Here is a 22,089-nt window from a genome sequence, read left to right on the forward strand (position 1 = left end):
GGGACTACAGGCACCCACCACCACACCCGGCTAATTTTTGTATTTTTAGTAGAGATGGGGTTTCACCATGTTGGCCAGGCTGGTCTCAAACTCCTGACCTCAGGTGATCCGCCCATCTCGGCCTCCCAAAGTGCTGGGATTATAGGCATAAGCCACCTGATGCAGCCTGCTTTGCTCTTTATGTACTGCAGAAAGGGCGTTGAGCTGATGAGTTGAAGGGTTTCTAGTCTTGGCTCTGCCTGTTCCCAGCTGTTTGAGTCTCTGAGTATCAGACAGGGATAATTAGACCACCTTGCCTCCTTCTCAAGGGAACGGGGAAGAGGTTCATAAGTTCATCCTGCAGAAATGCTTTCAAAACTGCCAAGTGCTGTATGGCTGTAGAAATGACAACGTCATGTGTTTTCTTTTCTTTCTTTCTTTTTTTTTTTTTTTTTTTTTTTTTGAGACAGTCTCTCTGTCGCCCAGGCTGGAGTGCAGTGGCACAATCTCGGCTCACTGCAAGCTCCGCCTCCCGGGTTCACACCATTCTCCTCCCTCAGCCTCCCGAGTAGCTGGGACTACAGGCACCTGCCACCATGCCTGGCTAATTTTTTTGTATTTTCAGTAGAGATGGAGTTTCACCGTGTTAGCCAGGATGGTCTCGATCTCCTGACCTTGTGATCCACCCGTCTCGGCCTCCCAGAGTGCTGGGATTACAGGCGTGAGCCACCGCACCCGGCCAAGGTCATGTGTTTTGATCCGCACCTTCTCTGAACCTCTCAGGCTTGTGGGTCCTTTCCTTGTCCTAGGATGGTGAATTAAGCTTGATATATTTTATCTATAGGATACTGAGGGATTGGTCCCTGATGACACCCTATGTCCACAGGAAACTGAGGCTTGATGTCCAATTTATTCCTCCTCAGGAGGGGTGATTTTAGCGGGCAAGGGGAGATGATATGTGTTCAGGATGGAGAGTTCACACCTGTGGTGAGGTTGGGCGAAGGCTTGGCTCTGGTTGCCCTGTGACTTTGAGTGAAGGTTATTGGGTGCCTCAGGCACTGCTTACCTGCTTATAAAAAAGTCAAGTCGTCCCCTCCCCTTTGTGACCTTGTGAGATGGTTAGGATCCAATCACGCACTAAGTTCATCTCAGTCCTGGAGAAATATTTAGTTTTTCCTGTTGCATAGCTCCGTCACCTTCGTCTTTGACACTCACTTGCTTTTCAAACATCTTAATACAGTTACCACAGAAACAGTGAGTGACTTTCAAGTTCATGCCTTTGAAAGGCAAAAGCTCCTCATCTTTTTAGCAACAGCAGCCCCAAGTAATCCAGGGGCTGAGCTACTGTGATAAAATTCTGGTTTTATCCCTCAGAACCCAGGTAGCTGCTTTCTTTCTTTTTTTCTTTTCTTTCTTTTTTTTTTATGAGCTGCTATTGTCAGCGTGCAGAAGATCTCTATTAATAGAGTAAAGATTTCATGCCACCAGTAATTTTTCTAAGAGAAGGCAGGGATGCAGCCGACTGGGCTCCGCCGTCCCCTTTTGTGTTGAGAAGTTTCAGCTGGGTGCATGGCCATAATTGGGTTACGGGGCTGCTAATATGATTGTGCTGCCTGGAAATGCAAAAGCCACGAGTCAGTTAAACATCAAGGTGAAGTTATTTCCAGCGGATCGATTGCAGCATCTCCCAGACAGCATGGAGGCCTGGGTGATGGGAGAAACGGATCCAGCAGGCAAGGCTGTTATTTCTTTCTACTGATGCCGTGGCCTCTGTGGCAAGGCAAGCACAGGCTCTGCATTCCTGCTTCTGGGCAGCCTGCCCAGCTGGTGGGGTGTCCCAGTGGATGGGGAGAGTTCGGTAGGTTCAATTTGATTCAATTTGGCAAACATTTACTCACCTCCTACTGTGTCCAAAGTACACAAAATGAGGGTCCTCTTTTACCTTTTAAGTTATGAAAATGAAATATTCCAGTTCTGACAATACAAATGACAGCTGGAAGGCCACCCCTTACCCCTTCAACCCCACCCTCCTGGGAATCCAACACTGAGTTTGCACTGTAGGCTTCCACAAGTGTTCGATGCTTCTAGAGACTTATCACATACACAGGGCTTTTATAAAAGAAACCTATGTATTTATATATATTTTCTGCAACTTCATTTTTTCCCCCTCAACCGTATGACATAGAAAGTTTCTAGGTTAATACAGGTAAATCTAGCTCATTTATTTATAAATGCCATACTGCTCTACGTACAGTTACATAGTGTGAGTATTATACAATTTATTTTATTTTTATATATTTTAAACTTTTATTTTAGGCTCAGGGGTACATGTGCAGGTTTGTTATATAGGTAAATTGTGTGTCCTAGGGGTTTGGTGTACAGATTACTTTATCCCCCAGGTAAAAAGCATAGTACTCGATAAGCAGTTTTTGAATCCTCATCGTCCTCCCACCCTCTACCCTCAAGTAGGCCTCAGTGTCTGTTGTTCCCTTCTTTGTGTCCATGTGGGTATCTTAAAATTTATGTAATCATTCCCTTTCTGGTGTGCATTCAGGCTATATATATATATATACACATTGCATTCTGCTACTCTTTCTGGGAGCATAGTATAACTAACACGGGGGCTTTTGGTGTAGACAGACCTGGGCCTGAATCCCAGCTTGACCACTTACTGTGTGACCTTAGGGATGTCCTCCGAGGTCGTCTAGCCTCAAGGGCTTCAGCTGCAAAATGAGAGCAGCAAACAGCTCACAGTGACACATGTGGTGAGGATGGAATGAGGTGATGTCCACTGTGTGTTTCTCACGCAGTGCTGACACACGATGAGGGCCCAGTTAGCTCCAGCAGTAACTTGGGGTTTGGGAGTCTTCATCTTGCCAGAATTCTCACTGCTGTAATTGAAGAACAGGACTCTTAAGGGTCTGGGGTCCCAAGGAGGAAGTCGCTGGAGAAATGCAGATCCAGCTTGCCCTGAGTCTACGATTCCTGCAGAAAAAGGCACAGCCACCTCTGAGTGGGGAGCCTGGGGAAGTCCTGGGCAGCCTCAGGGCCTCCTACTTCTGCTCTGTGAGCTGCCAGCGCACCTGTGAGGCATCTGGCTTATCCTAGGTGGGGGCATTGTGTTCAGAGAAGTGGAGGGAGGCTGCTCTGGTGGAGAGGGTCTTATGCAAGGTCCTCCTGCAAGGACCATCTCCCGTTTAGTCATTTGCGGTTTCAGGGACCCTGCTCTCGCCCATGTGGCTGGTGGGCTGCAGACACTGCAGACACTGTGACCAGAGCCACTGGCAGTTCTCCTTAGGGCACGTGGGGTTGGGCCGTCAGCCTTGACAGCTTGCTGCCCTTCAGGGCAGAGTGTTCTTCTCATGACACTTGCTTTCATGGGCAGCTTCCCTTCCCGCCGTGATATCAACATGGTCTTTTGATAGAGCCTCTTCATCCTAGGGTCCAGAAGTGGGGCGGGTAGTCCCAACGTCTTCTGTTTCTCCCACGAGGCCTCAGGGCCACCAGACAAATGCACTGATGGCAAATTCCTTTGCTATCCCAGCAATCCTGGGTGTTTGTGTGGATTAGGACCCCCCCATCCATTTGCACAGGCTTCCTTATCTATGCACTCAGAACTTTCTAGGTCAGTAGTTCAAATAGTGACCCAGACTGACTTCAGTCACTGGTTAGCAGTGAAATGAGAAAAATAAGAACAGAGTGGTGAGTTTCATAAAGCTAAGTTTATTCTATTTATGGGGATGTTCTTTGCCCTTTGGGATTCAGGGATTACTTTCTTGGCATTAAATGTCCTTTTAAAATTGATGGTCATTTCTTTTTATTTTTTCTTTCCTTTTTTACAAGGGAAACATTTAACTTTCAACAATATTTACATTTCTGTGATTTTCTGTTCAAGAACACCGTCCACATTTCCACTGGATGTTAATGTTTTTCACATTGATTTGCAAGACGTATTTTAAAAACATTAATCCCTAAGGAAAATATTTGCAAGAAAATCACAGTTGGCCATATGCCAGTTAATTTTACGTATCATGCATACCTTTTGATGTGTAGTTTACATTTTATTTTTTTTTTGTGACCTAGATAATAAAACAGTAAAAATAAATCTAACTCTGTTCTATATTTTATCGCAACTTTGTATGACTTATTTTCACTTAAACTTGAATAAGTCTTAAATTTGCTGGCTCCCTCCACCCATCTGTTTTAATGTTCTTATTTGGACAGAAGACACTATTCTAGGTAGTCTCTTTCTCTCCCTGTCTCTCCTGGGTACCGCTGGTCTCAACAGAATGGGCTCTCAGTCGTGTTACACCTTGCGAAAGCTTGAGAGATGTCACTGAGACACCTGGCTCTATTGTCTATTGTTCTGTAACCGTTAAAAACAAACCAAACAAATGTATTTTTAAGTGACTCCCTTATTTCTCTGAAACCTTACACTCTCCCTTTCTCAGCTTACATCCCAGTGACTTTCCTGATGGACTCAGCAGCAGAAAAACTCCTTTGCTAGCTCACTGTTACAGTGCTCACTGCCAACAATTGCTATCACAATGTACACTTTTCAAGAGTCAGGAGTTCACTGTTATAACTTCCAATCACAGCACCTGTTGTTACTATTTCACTCAGGGGGGGTTCACATGAGAAACAAAGGTGGGGTGTCTCTAGGGGCTCAACCTTAACCTAACGGGAACCACGAAGTGGCTGTATTGTCTTTGCTGCTGGATAAATTTGTTCTCATCCACCCATTTGCTCTACTGTGCGTGAAATTGTTGTCTTAATTTTGGAGGATTTATTGTGTTCAGTGAGAATTAGGGGTTTCAAACAGGGCCAGAAATGGAGAGGGCAGTTGTGGCAGAAGTATGAGTTGGGCACCATGGTAGTGTGGAGAGAGCACTGCATGTCTGGACCGTGGGCTCCAAGCCTGACTGTAATCTTTAATTACGGGAACTGGAGCAGGCTGCTACTTCTTTGTGCCTCATCTTTCTGCATCTGGAAAACAAATATAATGGTCTTTACATGGGGGTCCCCACACAGACCACTGACGTGCAAAATGAAGATATTAGATCTTGATAATTGATGCTTATATTATCTTTTAAAAAACCTATCTAGGCCGGGTGTGGTGGCTCACGCCTGTAATCCCAGCACTTTGGGAGGTTGAGGCAGGTGGATCATGAGGTCAGGAGATCGAGACCATCCTGGCTAACATGGTGAAACCCTGTCTCTACTAAATATACAAAAAAAATTAGCCAGGCATGGCAGCACGCGCCTGTAGTCCTAGCTACTTGGGAGGCAGAGGCAGGAGAATTGCTAGAACCTGGGAGGCAGAGGTTGCAGTGAGCCAAGATGGCGCCACTGCACTCTATCCTGGGAGACAGAGCAAGACTCCGTCAAAACAAACAAAAAACAACAACAACAACAACAAAAAGAAACCTATTTGGATAGTGACCAGTCACTATCCTTTCCCCAGTAACATAGATGTGATGTCAGACAGTCACATCACATCTATGTTACTGGGGAAAGGAGGAGGTTCATTGTACAAAGGTGTGTACAGTGGCCTCCTGACTGGTTTGTTAGCTTTCATATCGCAATATTCCACAATCTGCCCATGCTCCATTACATTGTATTATTTAGTTTGAACCAAAGGAACTCTTACGAAGTGAATGAGTGCTCTAAAGATTCCTGCAAAGAAATGGGTAGGTTGAAGAACAGTAATTACACCAGGACAAGAAAACAGCAAGAAAATGGCAGAATCAACCCTCCTTCTGCGCCTGGAATAATCTTTCCATCAGTGTCATCATGAGCTAAAAACAATGAAGATCTAATTGGATCAGACAAGAACTTGCCTTAAACCCCCCAATTCTCTAAAGGTAGGGATTTACTTCCTCTTCTTAACAATACGCTTTGTTCCGTGTGCCAATTGTGCCCTTGTGAGTTATCTTTTTCAGCTCTGACAATCATTAAAAGCAAGCATGAGCATAAATGAAACTTTTGAATTGATGTATCAAAAGTCTGATATATGGGATATTTGAATTGATGTATCTCAAAGTATAATTCCAGCATGTAAAAAATGATGCAAATTCTACCACATTGCTCTCACGAATAATATGATTACAGATAATATTTTAATGAGAGCAGACATTTTTGTATAATTAATCACTATATATTAAGAACTTTTTTTTTACTTTTGTAGCATCTCTTTAGAAGTATTTTGTTTGTTTCATAATGAATATATTAGTAAGTACGTACAGAAAAACCGAGTTCTTTTCATTCTTTCTGAGAGAGTGGGGAAGACATGTTTCTGATGAAATAAACAACTCACATTTCCTCAGCGCTGCCAGGGCTCCCTTTTTCCAGAGGAACTAACCTCCCGGCCCTTTGCACTTGCTGTTCCCTCTGTTTCCAAAATGCCTTTGCTTACTGCCCATGTAACCTTTGGGCCTCATACCCTGTGTCTCCCCAGTTCCCAGGAAAGGCCTGGCACACAGAGGGCGCTCAGTGCTCCACATGCCTGCAGAGGAATTAATGAGGGAATTGATGAGGGACAAAGCAAGCACTGGCCATCCCTGAAGAGTCACTCACGAAGCTCTGCTAGCGTAGCAGATGGTTCCATTAGGAGAGTTCAGAACTCTTGTGGATGTCAAATATTCGTGCAGTGTAATTGGGAATATTTAACAAATGTTTAGCTTTGGGTGACCACATGCCATTCCCCAAAATTCACCCTTAAACTACAAAGAGGACCTAAAAATTGTTTGAAAAATAAAATTCTCTAATGGAGATCATTTTCTATAATGACATTTCAGTACATTTAGAAACAGGTAAAAGAAATTGAAGTAAAAACAGCAGCTGTGGAAATCACAAAGCTCCCCTCAATAAACTCTGGATCAGAGAATCATCAGAACCCAACCCTAGAAAATACTAACCATGAAAGCACAACACATCCAAACGTATAGCAAATGCTATTCAAAGAGGAAAATGCATAGCACTGAATTCTTAACATAACTAAAAATGAAAGTGTGAAAATGGATTGGGCAACTCAGCATCAAGCTAAAAAAGCTAGAAATGGGACAAAAAGGAACTCAAGGAAAGCAGAACAACGGAAATAATATTGGAACAAGATGATTTGCAACTCAGAAAATCCAAAGGCTTGATAAAGTCAGAGAGCTAATGATAGGGTGGCTATTATTTTTTCTTTTGAACCGAAAAAGCAGAAATACAAGATTGAAAATGAGAAAGAATTAAAAAAAACAAAGGCATGAAGGACAATGACTTTTCAGAGCCTGCCTCCCAGAATGCTGTGTAGGGAGGAAGAGAAAAGGGGAGCTGGCTGGGGCAGCTCTGCCTGGGCTCCTGGTCACATCTTTCCTGATCTGTCACCCCCATGTGAACAGCCCAGTCCCTCCTGGTGCGGCTCCCTGTTCTACTGGGATGGAAAACAGAAGCTTCCCATCTATGCTGCAAGGTGAATGGGGTGCCAGGGCTTGGCCTGGAGGGGGTATGAGGCTAGGGAGCCCAGGCCAGGGCCACTGCTTGGATGCATTTCCTAAACTAGGTGATGGCCTTATTTGTACATTTTTGAGATGGAGTCTCACTCTATCACCCAGGCTGGAGTGCAATGGCATGGTCTCGGCTCACTGCAACCTCCGCCTCCCAGATTCAAGCGATTCTCCTGTCTCAGCTTCCCGAGTAGCTGGGACTACAGGTGTGTGCCGCCACACCCAGCTAATTTTTGTATTTTTAATAGAGATGGGGTTTCACTATATTGGCCAGGCTGGTCTCGAACTCCCGACCTCGTGATCCACCCACCTCGGCCTCCCAAAGTGCTGGGATTATAGGTGTGAGCCACCACGCCCGGCCTTATTTGTACTTTTCTATGTCCATATCTATTAAGAAAGATAATTTTTAAAAAAGTAAAATAATAGATTCTGAATCTAAAGTCTCCTATAGGTTATTTTTTAAATGGAGGGACTTTCCTTCTGGAACTAACACGTATGTGTTTGTGGGATGAATGAATGAATGAATGAATGAATGAGTGATCCTAAGACAACACTATTGTCTACTGCCCTTGAGGATGACATCTCACACTGTGGATGCTGCCGATGTTTTTCCCAGTGGAACTTAACACTCCAGTGAAAAAGCCACAGTTCCTGGCAGGTGTTATGGATCCTACGATAGTATTAAACTTTATAAGCTATTAATAACCAAATTCACTATGTCCAAAAACAGAGTTCTTAATGACTGTGCCTCCCCCATCCCCCCACCGGCTTTGTCTCTCTCCTCCACCCAACTAAATGGCCCCGTCATTCGCCCAGTGTTGCTTAAGCCAAAACCTTAGAGGTTCATCCTAGATTCCCTTCTCTTGTCTAACTCACATCCAATTCACCATAGAGTCTTGCCAAGAGACCTCTAAAGCATTTTCCGAATGGATATAGTTCCCTCCCTTTCTACTAAGTCCAGCCTGGCCAAGGCCACCATCATTTCATTTCCTGCCTGGAGCACCACAGCAGCCTCCTACTCAGTCTTCATGCCCGTGCTCTCTCCCCCTTCAGATGTTCTCCTTAGACCAGCTGGAGTTATCTTTATAAAGTAAATCAATCACATCATCCTCCTGGTTTAAACCTTCCAAGCCTTGTCAATCAGATTCGCAATGAAATTGAGACCCCTCTCCCTAGAGGCTGCACAGGGCCTGGACCCTGCCGACCTTATCGGCACCTGGCCTTGCCAACCACCCCCAACCCCTGGACCCCATATGGTTCAGCCACGGTTGCTTTTATGTCTGTCCCCCAAGTTTGTTCCTACCTTAGAGACTTGCATTAGTGCTCTCTCCTGTAATCCACGCCCCTGAAAAGACAAGGAATTTCTTTTGTCTGAGTTCAGCCTAAACATCATTACTTTAAACTCGATGTAAGGATCCCCCTGCCATTCACTCTATCACATCCCCGTGTTATATTTTCATTATATTATGTACAACACCATCTGAAAGTCTTCATGCATTTCTGTATACGTATAGAAATGGCCAGTAATGAGAGGTTCATTGTCCCATCTCCTCTTAGCCCAGAACCTAGACAAGGACTTGGGTTAATTTCCTTTCTCATCAGATGTGCTGTGGAGCTTTTTCCAGCAGTTCTGGATCAAGAAACGTCCTTGTCCCAGATGCTTAGTAAACACCCCTGACCTGCATGCAGTGCCCTCCTGGCCACCACGCCTCTAAACCTAGCATCGACTTCATCTGACTCGGCCACCTTGCTTTTTGTACTGTTTTGGCCTGCAGACCTCTAAGGCAAGCTGGAAGAAGGGGAAGGACACTTGGCCCAGGTAACAGCCTGGAGACCACTGTCCTAAGCAGCCCCAGAGCTAGCCTTGCTAGGACAAAATCCTAGAGGGGCAAGGAGCTTTCCTCCGAAGTCACCCACTTTTAGTCTTTTTGCAAAACCCGACACTCTAGTCATATTCTGTTTCTTCTAGACATGTTTTGTGATCAGCAAATGTTGAGCGAAGGTCTTGGTTAGAGGGGAAATTTAGAGGTCAAGTCTATATGACAGGGTAAGGGAAAGGCATCAAGGTCATGCCAGTTAGCACAATTTCTATTTAAGGCGTTAGGCTGGCACATTTAAGAGAAACTGTACAGGCCACTAGGCATCGTGGAGCAAGAGAGTCAAACAAGGAGAAAAGCCAGCAGTTCAGTGGCCAGGAGGGCACTGCATGCAGTCTTTGCCCAAAGGCAAGAGTGGAAGGGACCAATGTGGAGGGCCAAGCTGAGGAAAAGCTGCATTGGAGCTGCCCTGCACATGCCCCTTCGGGTGCCTGGCTGCAAACCCCACCCGGGGCTATGGCGTTGCAAGGAAAAGACAGTGGGTAGTGGAAGCCCATGGTCATCTGGAGCTCGACCACCTGTGATCCCCCCATTCCTTTTAGGGAAGGTTAGCGGTGATGGGGAAGGGAGGGCTTTGTGCCATAGAAAGGAATGACTGGTAGGAAGGGGAGATTTTGAGTGAAGCATAAAAGGTTATTTGGAGCTATGGCTTGGAGACAGCCTCTAGTATGGAGACCACTTGCTCCTGCTTTTAATCAGACCAAGCATGTAAATAATGAATTCAGAGTTACATCCACATTGCCTCATGGGTTCTCCTCATTGTCGTCACTACTTAAACAAAACTAGCATGAAGAGAGGGGAATGCTAACCCTCCTGGTGCCCAGGGACAGGTGGCCGGGGAGGAGTGATCCAGGTAGCCTGCGGCTTGCCACTGCCTCACCTGGGAGGGCTGGGCCTGCCCAGAGTGTGGTGTAATAGTGAGTTGATGCCATAACCTTTGTGTTTGATTAGTCACCAAACACAGGTGATTCACTTTATTGATTTAAAGTTGCTTATAAGATGCCATATCAGCTACTGCTGATTAAATGAGTTAATATTTGTAAAACTTAGCCCAGTGCCTGGCACTGTTAGCTATTCCTCAAACAGCAGTCATTACTACTGCAGCTATGGTGTTTCAGCTACTGACTTCAGGTAGCCTGTGTAGACAAATAGCTCTCGGTGTTACCCCACAGGGATCAGGGCAACACTGATCAGCTCCATTTGCTTGCCTGATGGGCTTAACAGGCATGAAGAGAAAAGGTTGAAGGAATGGCTCTGCACACAGTCATTTGTTCTGACTAAATATTTCTGACGCTGGAGATTCTGAAAAGGAAATACTCTCCAGTGGCCCCACGTACACATGCATGTGTTGTATAATGTATGCAAAGTGCACATCTGTTGGCGAAACAGGAACCTACTTGTTTGCAATGGTGGAGTAAACACCAAGGCGATATTTCCTGCAGTCAGCTGTGAGACCAACAGACCACTTAGGAGAGCGGTCCTGAGCCACCTACCTCCTGGCCCCACTGGTAGGGGGTACCCCTATGATTCCACTGGGACTCAGAGACTAGACTGATAAACCTTCACTATCAGGCCTCCTACAGCATCCTGGATCATTGGAGAGGGACAGCCAAGGCCCTCCTGGGGAAATGTGGCCCACTCCCCCTCCCCACCCTCAGTTCCTTGAGCACATGCACTACCCTCCTTCCCTTGGCCCATAGATGTTCCTAAAGTCCATGAATGACACTAGACCACCAGATTACTGGCAAGAGGGGTTTAAGGCCAGGTCCCTAAGAATGAGATCCTTTATGTTAAGTGGCCTGTCGCTGAATTATTTTGCTTGGAAGGACAGACTCACCTCCTGTCTTTCCAGTCAAATCCTTATTCCTTTCCTGCCTGCCCCTAGTCTGCTCTGAGAGTTCCATCTCAACCTGCTCCTGTCTGTAGAATCCTCTCGACCCACAGACTGCTGTGAGCCGGCTCTCTCTGTGGGCACCGCCTCGTTCCCCAGCCTGACTGCCTGCAGAATCTCGCTCCAGCTGCAGCTGTGCTTCCTCTGCCACATGCTGTTTTGGCAAACACCAGCCGAGGTTGCCACCACGCTGCACTGGCCTTCTGAGGGACCCAAGTCCCCGGTCTGGGGACTTGTCTAGCCCTCTTTAATTCCAGGGCTTTCCATCAGACTTCTATTGGAAACGGAGTCCCAGCTGTGTGTCATGTAGGTTTCTTCTGCCACCCACCAATGCCTATTGGAAAGGCCAACTTCTCCCTGGGGATCCCTGGGCAAATGCCGGAGTGTCTTTTGGGTCAGTTCAACCTTTGATGAAAGCTGTTGGTGGGAATAGGTGGGCGCAATTACCCTCAGAAAACATTCCCTTTCTCTTCCCTCTCCTCTTTTATTTGACGTACCGCTTGGGGCCTCCCTCTGCCCCTGTGTGCTTTAGAACAGCATACTGCTTTTTCAGAATGGTGTTGATCCGCTGCTTCCGAAATAAACATTCAACCACCTTGACTGACTCCTTTGCTGGGAAAAACAATTCCACATGTGTGGCATGAACTAACCACACATCCCCTTTATGAACCATGTGGAGTGAAGTCCTGGGGTCCATGCTGAGAAGCCCCGAGGGGGTGGGCTTTCCTCCTCCTCCCTTAGCTCCCAAGGACCTGTTCATCCACAGTGACCACTCTGGGCAGCCCTCGTGAGCCAGAGACAGAACCCGTGCAAAGACCGAAAAGCACCTAGAAGGGGAAGGGGCGGCAGGAGGGTTTCCCTTTTTATCAAGATTCAAGAGCAGAGCCTCATTTTGTTTTCCAAAACAGGTGCTTGTATCCGTGCACCTAAGTTATGAAGCAGCTATTCTCTTCCAAAAACGGAGATGTTTGATGTCCGCAATCCTGGTCTTTCTTGATTTTCAAACAATCTTAAATTTTATTGGGAACATTACATTTGTTTTGTTGGGGGGGTGCACTCCAGTCTGTTTTCTGTTTTCTCTACCTGCTTTCATGTCTTCTCCAAATACTCCACGCTGGTTCTCACCTCTGGGCCTTTGCTTATGCTGTCCCACAGCTGAGGCGCCCCCCTCTCCCGCAGTGCCCCTCTCACTCAGTCACCAAATTCCCACTCATCCTTCAAGATGCAGCACAGACATTTCTTTCTCAGGAAGCCTCTCTTGTCCCCTTGCCTCATCTCTAACCCAAGCCCCTCCCCTCTGACCTCCTGTACCCGTGCATCCACCCCCCTTCTCCCTACCACCTGTCAATCAAAATCTCAGTTGTCTCTCTCTCCGTCTAGACAATAGCTTTTTTGGAATAATGAGGAATTTCAGTCATGATTACATTCCTTGCAGCCATCACAAACCCTGACACATCATCGAGGCTTAAATTGGTGTTCACCCCTGCACTGACCTCTTTACATTGCCTCACTTTAGACAATTCTTTTCTTGGGGAGAAAACTACATGTCCTTGGGCACACCTGCCATGCTCCTGATTTTTATAGGGATGGATGTGCAGGGAGGCTTAGCACACTGACTTTTCTAATCTCTATGGTCGATTGTCTACATCTAGAGTTAAACATTTTGGCCTCAGACTCCCTTTACAATTTTTTGTGAGACAGGTTCTTGCTCTGTTGCCCAAGCTGGAGTGCAGTGGTGTGATCGATCATGTCTCACTTTACCCTTTAACTCCTGGGCTCAAGCGATCCTCCAGCCTCAGCCTCCTGAGTAGCCAGGACTACAGGCATGTGGCACTATGCCTGACTGATTTTTTCTTTTTTAAATTTTTTGTAGAGGTGGGGGTCTTGTTATGTTGCCCTGGCTGGTCTTGAACTCCCAGCCTCAAGTGATCCTCCTGCCTTGGCCTCCCAAAGTGCTGGAATTACAGGTGTGAGCCACAATGCTTGGTTCCCCTTTATAATCTTAAGAATCATTGAGAGCACCAAAGAGCTTTTGTTTATGTGGGTTATATCTATTGATAGTTATTGTATTACAAATTTAAATAAGGAAAATTTAAAAATTAGTTCATTTAAAAATAATAAGCTAACATACATATGTTTGAAACAAAAAATTTAGTGAGAAGAGTGGCATTATTTTGTATCAGAGTTCTCAACCTTGGAACTACTGAAATTTTGGACTAGATACTTCTTCGTTGTAGGAAGTTCTCCAGTGCATTGTAGACAGCGAGCAGCATCACTGGCCTCTACCCACTAGATGACAGTATCCCACTTTGTTAACCAGAAAGTTGCCTGATATCCCCTGGACAGATGGAGAGAGAGAAAAACATCACCCTAAATGAGAACCACTGTTTTTTTTATTTTGCAAATCTATTTTAAAAAATTTATTTTATTTTATTTTAAGTTCCAGGATACGTGTGCAGGACATGCAGGTTTGTTACATAGGTAAACATGTGCCATGGTGATTTGCTGCATCTATCAACCCATCACCTTGGTGTTAAGGCTAGCATGCATTAGCTATTTTTCCTGATGCTCTCCTTCTCCCATAGGCCCCAGTGTGTGCTATTCCCCTCCCTGTGTCCGTGTGTTCTCATTGTTCAGCTCCCACTTACGAGTGAGAACACGCGGTGTTTGGTTTTCTGTTCCTGCGTTAGTTTGCTGAGGATAATGGCTTCCAGCTCTATCCATGTCCCTGCAAAGGACATTATCTCGTTCTTTTTTATGGCTGCATAGTATTCCGTGGTGCATATGTACCATATTCTCTTTATTCAACCTATCACTAGTGGGCATTTGTGTTGATTCCATGTCTTTGCTATTGTGAATGGTGTTGCAGTGAATATACGTGAATATACGTGTGCATGTATCTTTATAATAGAATGATTTATATTCCTTTGGGTATATACCCAGTGATGGGATTGCTGATCAAATGGTATTTTTGGTTCTAGGTCTTTGAGGAATTGCCATACTGTCTTCCATAATGGTTGAATGAATTTACACTCCCACCAACATTGTAAAAAACGTTCCTATCTCTCCACAGCCTCACCAGCATCTGTCGTTTCTTGACTTTTTAATAATCACCATTCTGGCTGGCATGAGGTGGTATCTCATTGTGGTTTTGATTTGCATTTCTCTAATGATTAGTGATGTTGAGCTTTTTTTCATATGTTTGTTGGCTGCTTAAATGTCTTTTTTTGAGAAATGTCTGTTCATGTCCTTTGGCCACTTCTTAATGGGGTTGTTTTTTTTCTTGTAAATTTGTTTAAATTCCTTGTAGAATCTGGATATTAGATCTTTGTCAGATGGATAGATTGCAGACTTTTTCTCCCATTCTTTGTGAGATCTGTTCACTCTGATGGTAGTTTCTTTTGCTGTGCAGAAGCTCTTTAATTAGATCCCACTTGTCAATTTTTGCTTTTGTTGCAATTGCTTTTGACGTTTTTGTCATGAAATCTTTGCCCCTGCCTGTGTCCTGAATGGTGTTGCCTAGATTTTCTTTTAGGGTTTTTATAGTTTTGGATTTTACATTTAAGTGTTTAATCCATCTTGAGTTAATTGTTGTATAAGGTGTAAGGAAGGGGTCCAGTTTCAATTTTCTGCATATGGCTAGCCAGTTCTCCCATCACCATTTATTAAATAGGAAATCCTTTTAAATGTCTTGATTAATAGAAGAGACCTGGATTCTTGTATCTCCTTTTGCATTTATTCTGTTGCCATATCTTGTTTTGGTTAAGGTGGATGGTGAAATTACAGCCTTATGTAGATAGATAGTTGAAAGAGTATCTTAATAGCTTTTAAAGATAATAATAGTGGATATTCTTCTTTGATACTACACTAAAACTCAAAAAGTGGTGGTTTCTTAAATGTTTGTTGTAATGTGGAATCTGAAACCATAACAATACACTTTCCTTACTCTGTTACATTAAAATATATTGGTTTATCTTGGATGTTGAATGGATCTTTTACCCATATGAGATTTTGTGACATCGTATACTAGTCATTTGGAAAATATTTATGCTGTTCTTTTAAATGTTGACAAGTCTCATTATACAAGAGAAATTACATTTGTTAATCTTAGAAATGTTTCTAAGTACTGAAAAGCTATAAAGGACACAATAGCAGATGCAAGTTTTCCAAAATTCCAATTTCCTCTTGAAAGCTCAGGTTATATCACTCGTGAAATTACTATCAGTTTTCTTTCTTGAAGTGAATGGCTCACTTAATTTTGAGAAAATGGCTATCAAACACCAAAGTCTATATAACCATAGATCATAAATTGTTAATTCAAGTAAAAATAATGTTCCATGTAAAAAGTGGCTAGTTTAGCCTGCAACTCAGTTCCACACTGCTTTTCCTCGAGACAACTATCATGCTTTGATATGTTTTATGTGAACTTCTCTTATTGTCACAGAGACTATTTTAAAAAGTGTACTCCAAAGTTGACATTTAATATAATCAAAATGTTTACTGCTTCATCAAGGACATTTCCAAATGAAATTGACTTTCTTTTGCTTCTGCAAGCAGTCAGCTGTAAACACTATGATGACTAGAAACACAAGTACTGCCTAGATTTGTGCTAAGGCAAAGCAGTTTCACCACCACTGCTCTTGCAACTTTAGTGCAATGTCAACAAGGGACAAAGGCAAATTACATCTTAGTTTTATTATGAAAGCAGTTTTGATCTTGCTGACCCCCCCCACCCCCCACAAAAGGTTTTGGGACCCCAGGGATGCCTAGAACACGTTGCTGATCTATGCCAACGTTGTTTTACTTTGATGGTGAACTAAAACTGCCACAAGAGTTAGAAATGAGAGCACAGGAGCTCTATTTATGTGATTGGCTCACAAACTGCCAAGGAAGTAGTCATGGATTCAAGACTTCAGGCTGGAAGGGCCCTTTGAGATGCTTTAATCTAGCTTCTTCAGCTTACAGATGAGCATATTTAGCCTAGAGAGCGGGAGCGACGCACCCGAAGTCTCGCAGCTAGTTGTGGGAGAACAAGATCTAGAACTCAGGTCTTCTGATTCCTAGTCCATTGCTCTTTCTACCACATCCTGCTATTTGCAAGCACTGTGTAGAGCGTCTAACAGATGTTCCTGTGCAAAAAAGATCCTTTTTATACTCAGGTTGAACAATGTTTTATGATTGTTGGCATATTTGCTCTTGTTTTCTAAGTTGGCTTTTGCCCAGCCAGCATTCAGGAGGCTGCCTGTTTTCTCTGGTTGCTTGACTTACAAGGACTCAAGTTGGCCACGAGGCATACATGGGTGCTTAGCTGTGCTTTCGTGCTCCAGCAGTTAGACATCCTGTAGAGTTGGTTAGCTGAGAGAGCGATGCATTTTCCCACCCGCTTAGGCCACAGTGCTGTTATGATGATGTGAGGACTCTACTTTTCCACCTACATGTTGGTTCACTTAAAGGAACCCTCTGGAACATTTTCCATGGGAACTGCCTTAACTGGAGTGTCTTGACGTTGCTAATTTCCTTGATTCCAGTCATAACCTTGATCCATTGTGCCTCATCATGTTTCAGAAGAAAACTGTGTCCATTTTCCTCTGCCTGGCAGTTGAGGAGTAGAGAAGATAGACGCGGCTTCTCCAATAAATAAGCTGCACAACACCCAGTCAAAAACTATTAGTGACTGTTAAGATGAAAAACACCTCCCATGACCTGCAATTTTATTCGGGAAGAAAGTGCCTGGCCTGCTTGGCTTCCAGACAGCTGAGCTGAGAAAATGGGGAGCCTCTTAGTTGCTTTCAAAGACCACAAAGATGGACACATAGAGGGGAACAACACACACTGGGGCCTGCTTGAGGACAGAGGGTGGGAAGAGGGAGAGGACCAGGAAAAACAACTAATGGCTACTGGGCTTAATACCTGGGTGAGGAAATAAGTGTACAACAAACCGTTGTGATGCAAGTTTACCTATTTAAGAAACCTGCACATGTGCCCCTGAACCTAAATTAAAACACACACACACACACACACACACACACACACACACACCACAAGGAGACCACTTACTGGTGACATGCAAGAGCACAAGAAACTTTAGAAGTCTTCAGTGGAACTTGAGAATTATTTCTAGCCACATTTTTCATACATTTTCCCACCAGATAGATCCGAGAATTAATGTCCTCAGTGGTCTCCTCGGAAGCTGCCCTGGGCTGGGGGATCACCTGTCTAGGGGCAGAGCCTGGGTTAGGTGGCCTCTTTTGGTCCCTTCCAGCTCTCTAATCTCCTGTGGTAACTAAGAGCCGCACATCTCAGGATTGTCACCTGCAGGGCAGCCCAGAAGCACGTTGCTTTATCCTAGGAACAGGGTCTGCTGTCTTCTGGGCCTCTTCCCAGGACTTCTGCCTCACCAGGTTGGGCTTCCCAGGTCAGGCCTCACCAGATGGTGAAGACCTGGACTGGGGAACGTTGAAGGCAGAGGAGAGGTAAAGCCACAGCTTAGGTCCTGCTGGGAAGTGCTGGCTGCCAGGAGGCTGCTGTGGAAATAACTGTAGGCCTGAGACGCCGGTGTCTTTAAGGGTGAGTGGGGTGGTGAGAGGACCATTCAGCAAGTCCCATTGACCAACAGGCAGAGTGGCAGCTTACTTGGCATCTCAAACAAACAAAAAATCCACACAAAGACAACATTCCTGCCTATTCAGAGCTTCCAGCCTGAGAGGGGAGGGAAGCTAAACCCTGGACTGGGATCATGTGAAAGGAGATGAAATGAGGCATGCACAGAGGACACTGCACGGGGAATCAGGTAGGCTGGAGAGGAGAGGGGTCCATCCAGGAGACCATCCTGAAGAGCGGCCTGTGATGGAAAAGGCCAGCAAGAACCACGGAAGCTGCTGAAAGGGCGTGGGGAAGCCATGGTTCCTTCCTTCCCCACGCCACTTGCTCACTCTGATCCTGGCTCCCTTTATACAGGCCTAATATGACCAAACCCCACCCTTAGGACTCCTGGGCCTCGGGCCTCAGTGTTGAGTCTGGCAGCAGATTCCCAAGGAGTATGGTTTGCACTGGCGGCTGGGTGTCGCCGTCAGCAGGTGAGGGAGCGCATGGGGAATGCAGATTCCCAGGCCAGCCCTGCCAAGCCTGAGTGAGTCCCCTGGAGGCTACTGCTGCTGGGACTGTGCGGTGCCGTAGGACACGATTTCTGGCCTCAGAGGCCCTGCTTTCTACTGAGGAAGCCAGACGCTGCATTTCGCATGCCATCGTGACCTTGAAGTAGGGCTGAGAATGAGGTGTCTGGGTCAGGAACTGGTGAGCACGGTCAGGGGACACCCTTAGGAGAGGAGCTTGCCCTTCGCAGCCAGGGCAAATGTTGGGGCGCAGCCACGCTGGCTATCTTCTCGTTTGTTCTGCCCACACATCTCCTGCGGCACCCTGTGGTCTGTGTCCTGACGTGGCCCGACTGTGGACCCCCGTGTCCTCCTGCCCGCTGTGTCTATTTCTCAGCTCCTGCTATGCTAGATCTGGGCTTCCGACGCTGGCCCTGCTCCGGCGATTGAAAATGACTGCAGCCTTGAGTGCAGCCTTGTCCTCAGCGTTCAACACGGGGTGCCTCGTGTGCTCCTCATGGCACATTTACCATGGGCTCTTTCAGGTTTCAAGAAGCAGCGATGTGCTCAGGTCACCTCAGGGCGGAGGGCTTGCAGGAAGGCCAGGCACAGCAATGTGGGCGTCAGCCCAGCCCAGCCTCCAGAGAACAGGAGCACCACAGGGCTCAAAGGGGCCTGGGGCCAAACACTGAGGCCCATCTGACTTGGCTCTGTCTCTGCTCCTAACCCCTGCAGTCTCCACTCTCCTGCAGCTCAATGCCGCCCCTGCCCAGCCCGCGCCCTGAGTCTTTTGGCTTCTGTTTTGCCTTCTCCTGAAGCCGCTTCTTCTGACTCCCTGAGAGGGAGCGTGTGGATGCATTCCCAGAACCAGGTTCCTCAAGGCAGCTGCTGTTGGCTCAGAGGTCCCTGGCCAGGGTGTTGGTGCCATAGGGAGCAAGAGGGTAGGCGGCCACCTGGGCTCCCCTCTAAGAATCACTCACTCCAGAGGGAGAATATTTAAGGTTTGAATCACTGACGTTAATGAAAGGCCACGTGATGTAAAAGCACTCTAGGGGACGGGGGTGTCTAGGAAGGAAGGGAAACTAAACCGCAAAAGAAGCCCTTCATGCCCCGCCCTGGAGGAGAGAGGAGGAGCAGGGGCCAGGGAAGAGGGGGCAGGCAAGGGCAGCATGTGGCATTTCTCAAGTGGGAGACCTAGTTCAAAGGGAGCACAGCGCTCCTAGTGAAACCACTCCTACAAACTTTATAAAATGAATCAGGACAAAAGGAAAGGGAGGAGTGAAACTCAACCTGGCTTGCAGTACACTTCGTGTTCATCGCCGGTCGGCCTGCGCTCCCACCTGCTTCCTCGTGTTGTTTGCTGCCTATTGACCTAGAATCCCACAGACCCCACTACAAGGTTATAGTCACCCTAAGGGTCCTACAGATAACAACTGGAACAGTACGAAATGTTAAGTCTTCCCTTTGAGATATTCCTTCAGGTCCTACATACCTGTGAAATTACCACCTCAGCTGGTCTAAAGGACCCCATAGGAGCTGACGCACCAAAGAATGCAGTTTCTACATTCTGAAGAATTCATCCCCCTTACCCCAACCAATCAACAGCTCCAATTCTCCAGTCCCTTGTCCTCCACAATCCCCTTAAAGACTCCAGCCCAGAAATCCTGGGGGAGATAGAGTTTGGGGGCTCCTCCCATCTCTTAGCTCAGTGCCCTGTGACCATTAAACTCTTTCTCTGTTGCAGCCCTAACTGCTAACTGGTCTGTTACTGTGCAGTGGGCATAACTGGTCTGTTACTGTGTAACTGGTCTGCTAACTGGCCTGCTACTGTGCAGTGGGCATACAAACCTGTTGGTCCTATAACACCAGTCCTTCACAAAAGCACCAGATTAATCTTCGCACCCTTTGTGGCTGCAGATTGGAAGTGGAGGATGAGGGTGGGGGGAGGTGCCTTCTAGCCTGGGCTTGGGGTGTGGAAGGCAGGAGGGGAAGAGAACCCACAGACAGGATGGAGGGAGGGGTGAGCTGCTTCAGGTGTGGATGCTGCCCTCACTTATGCTCTGCCCTCCTTCTCCCTGAGGTGAATTGACTCACGCCCTTTCCCCTTGCCACCCTGAACAAAGAAACACCACTCACTGACCTGTGATGAAAGCTCTTCACACATGCATGGGAGTAGGTGTGTGCATGGAGGAGGTGCCACGCTAGTCTGCTCTCTGGGCTCAGTCCTGGGATACCTGGCCAAGGGCCTTCACCTCCGAACCTTCTTCTGGAATTGGAGGGTCAGCGGGAGGTGGGGTTGAGCCTGCTAAACTGAATTTGGCTTGGTCCTCTTGGCTCTCTTAATTGCTCTTTGACAAATAGCCAGAGAGTGAATGGAAGGAAGGTGGACTTTATTTCCATTTTCAAGGCATAAGAACTTGAAGCTCCAAGAGGTCAGGTGACATGTCTGTGCCAGTACCCCCCCACCACACCCCTCAGTGACACCACTGACCTCACCTGCCACGGCAACTCTAAGGCTGGAGAAATAGAGTTTCAGGGCCACCACTGGGACTATTGTGCCACCATCGGTTTGAGTGAACAGAAGAGTGCTGTTGTTTCGTGTTGTTTCGTGTTGTTTGCAGAGGAGGCATCTCCTAAAGGGGAGGTGCTGTTTGGTGTCTTTGCAGCAGCAGTGTCTGAGTGAGCTCTGTGAGGGCAGGCTTGGTGTCCCTGAGCACTGCTGGGCTCTCAGAGCTGTGGGAGGGCAGAGGAAGGCCTATCTAGGCTGCCAGGCTTAGCCACAAGCTCTCAATTCTCAACTCCTGTTCTGGGAGAATGTCCTGACTTTGCTAAGCACGTTTTTTCTACGGTCTTTTTATAGACAGGGTCTCACTTTGTCACGCAGACTGGACTGCAGTGGAGGGATCATAGTTCACCATAACCTTGAACTCCTGACCCAAGCAGTCCTCCTACCTTAGCCTCCTGAGTAGCTGAGGCTACAGGCGCCACCACATCCAGCTAATTTTTAATTTTTGTAGAGGCGGGGTCTCCCTGTGTTTCCTAGGCGGGCCTCAAACTCCTGGCTTCAAGCGATCCTCCCACCTCAGCCTTGCAAAGTGCTGGGATTGCAGGCATGAGCCACCATGCCTGACCTATGCACATCTTTGTATCTATAGTACCTTGATCTTGAGCTCATCCTTGCTGCATGAAAAACATTTAATATAGTTTTGAAACCACACATAATTGAAAATTTGAAGAATATAGAATACCAATATAGTGAAGAATGATGTAGGAAACCAATTCAAAAAAAGAAGAAAATAAAAATCTGCAACCCCCCCCACCCGGATTTGGACATGATTAATTTTGGTTTAGGTCTTTCCAGTTTGCTTTTTTTTTTTTTTTTTTTTTAGACGGCGTTCTGTTGCCAGGCTGGAGTGCAGTGGCGCGATCTCGGCTCACTGCAACTTCCACCTCCACCTCCCAGGTTCAAGCGATTCCCCTGTCTCAGCCTCCTAAGTAGCTAGGACTATAGGCGCGTGCCACCACGCCCAGCTAATTTTTGTATTTTTAGTAGAGACGGGGTTTCACCATGTTGGCCAGGCTGGTCTCCGTTTCTTGACCTCGTGATCCATCCACCTTGGCCTCCCAAAGTGCTGGGATTACAGGCGTGAGCACGCCCTGTCCAGTTTGCCTTTTGTTCCCCCCATTCAGCAGCGTTTTAATCGTGTATCCTCCAACTTACTGGGGCTTGGCGCTCTGTGACTGTTTTCATGGTTAGAAAA

General features: G+C 46.3%; 1 long non-coding RNA gene across 2 annotated transcripts; it reads right to left on the minus strand.

Moving 5' to 3' along the window:
* Nucleotides 1–2,316: 2,316 nt before the first annotated feature.
* Nucleotides 2,317–21,356, minus strand: LOC131384037 (uncharacterized). Of its 2 annotated transcripts, none has more exons than XR_009214522.1 (3): nt 20,825–21,356; nt 8,773–8,814; nt 2,317–4,965 (listed from the first exon to the last, which is right to left on the minus strand). It is a non-coding gene; the product is annotated as an uncharacterized LOC131384037 (long non-coding RNA). The 2 variants fall into 2 exon arrangements; XR_009214523.1 differs by lacking the exon at nt 20,825–21,356 and adding an exon at nt 11,184–12,232.
* Nucleotides 21,357–22,089: the final 733 nt, after the last annotated feature.

The sequence above is a fragment of the Hylobates moloch genome, unplaced genomic scaffold, assembly GCF_009828535.3.
Source record: "Hylobates moloch isolate HMO894 unplaced genomic scaffold, HMol_V3 SCAFFOLD_8, whole genome shotgun sequence".
Taxonomy (NCBI): Eukaryota; Metazoa; Chordata; class Mammalia; order Primates; family Hylobatidae; genus Hylobates; species Hylobates moloch.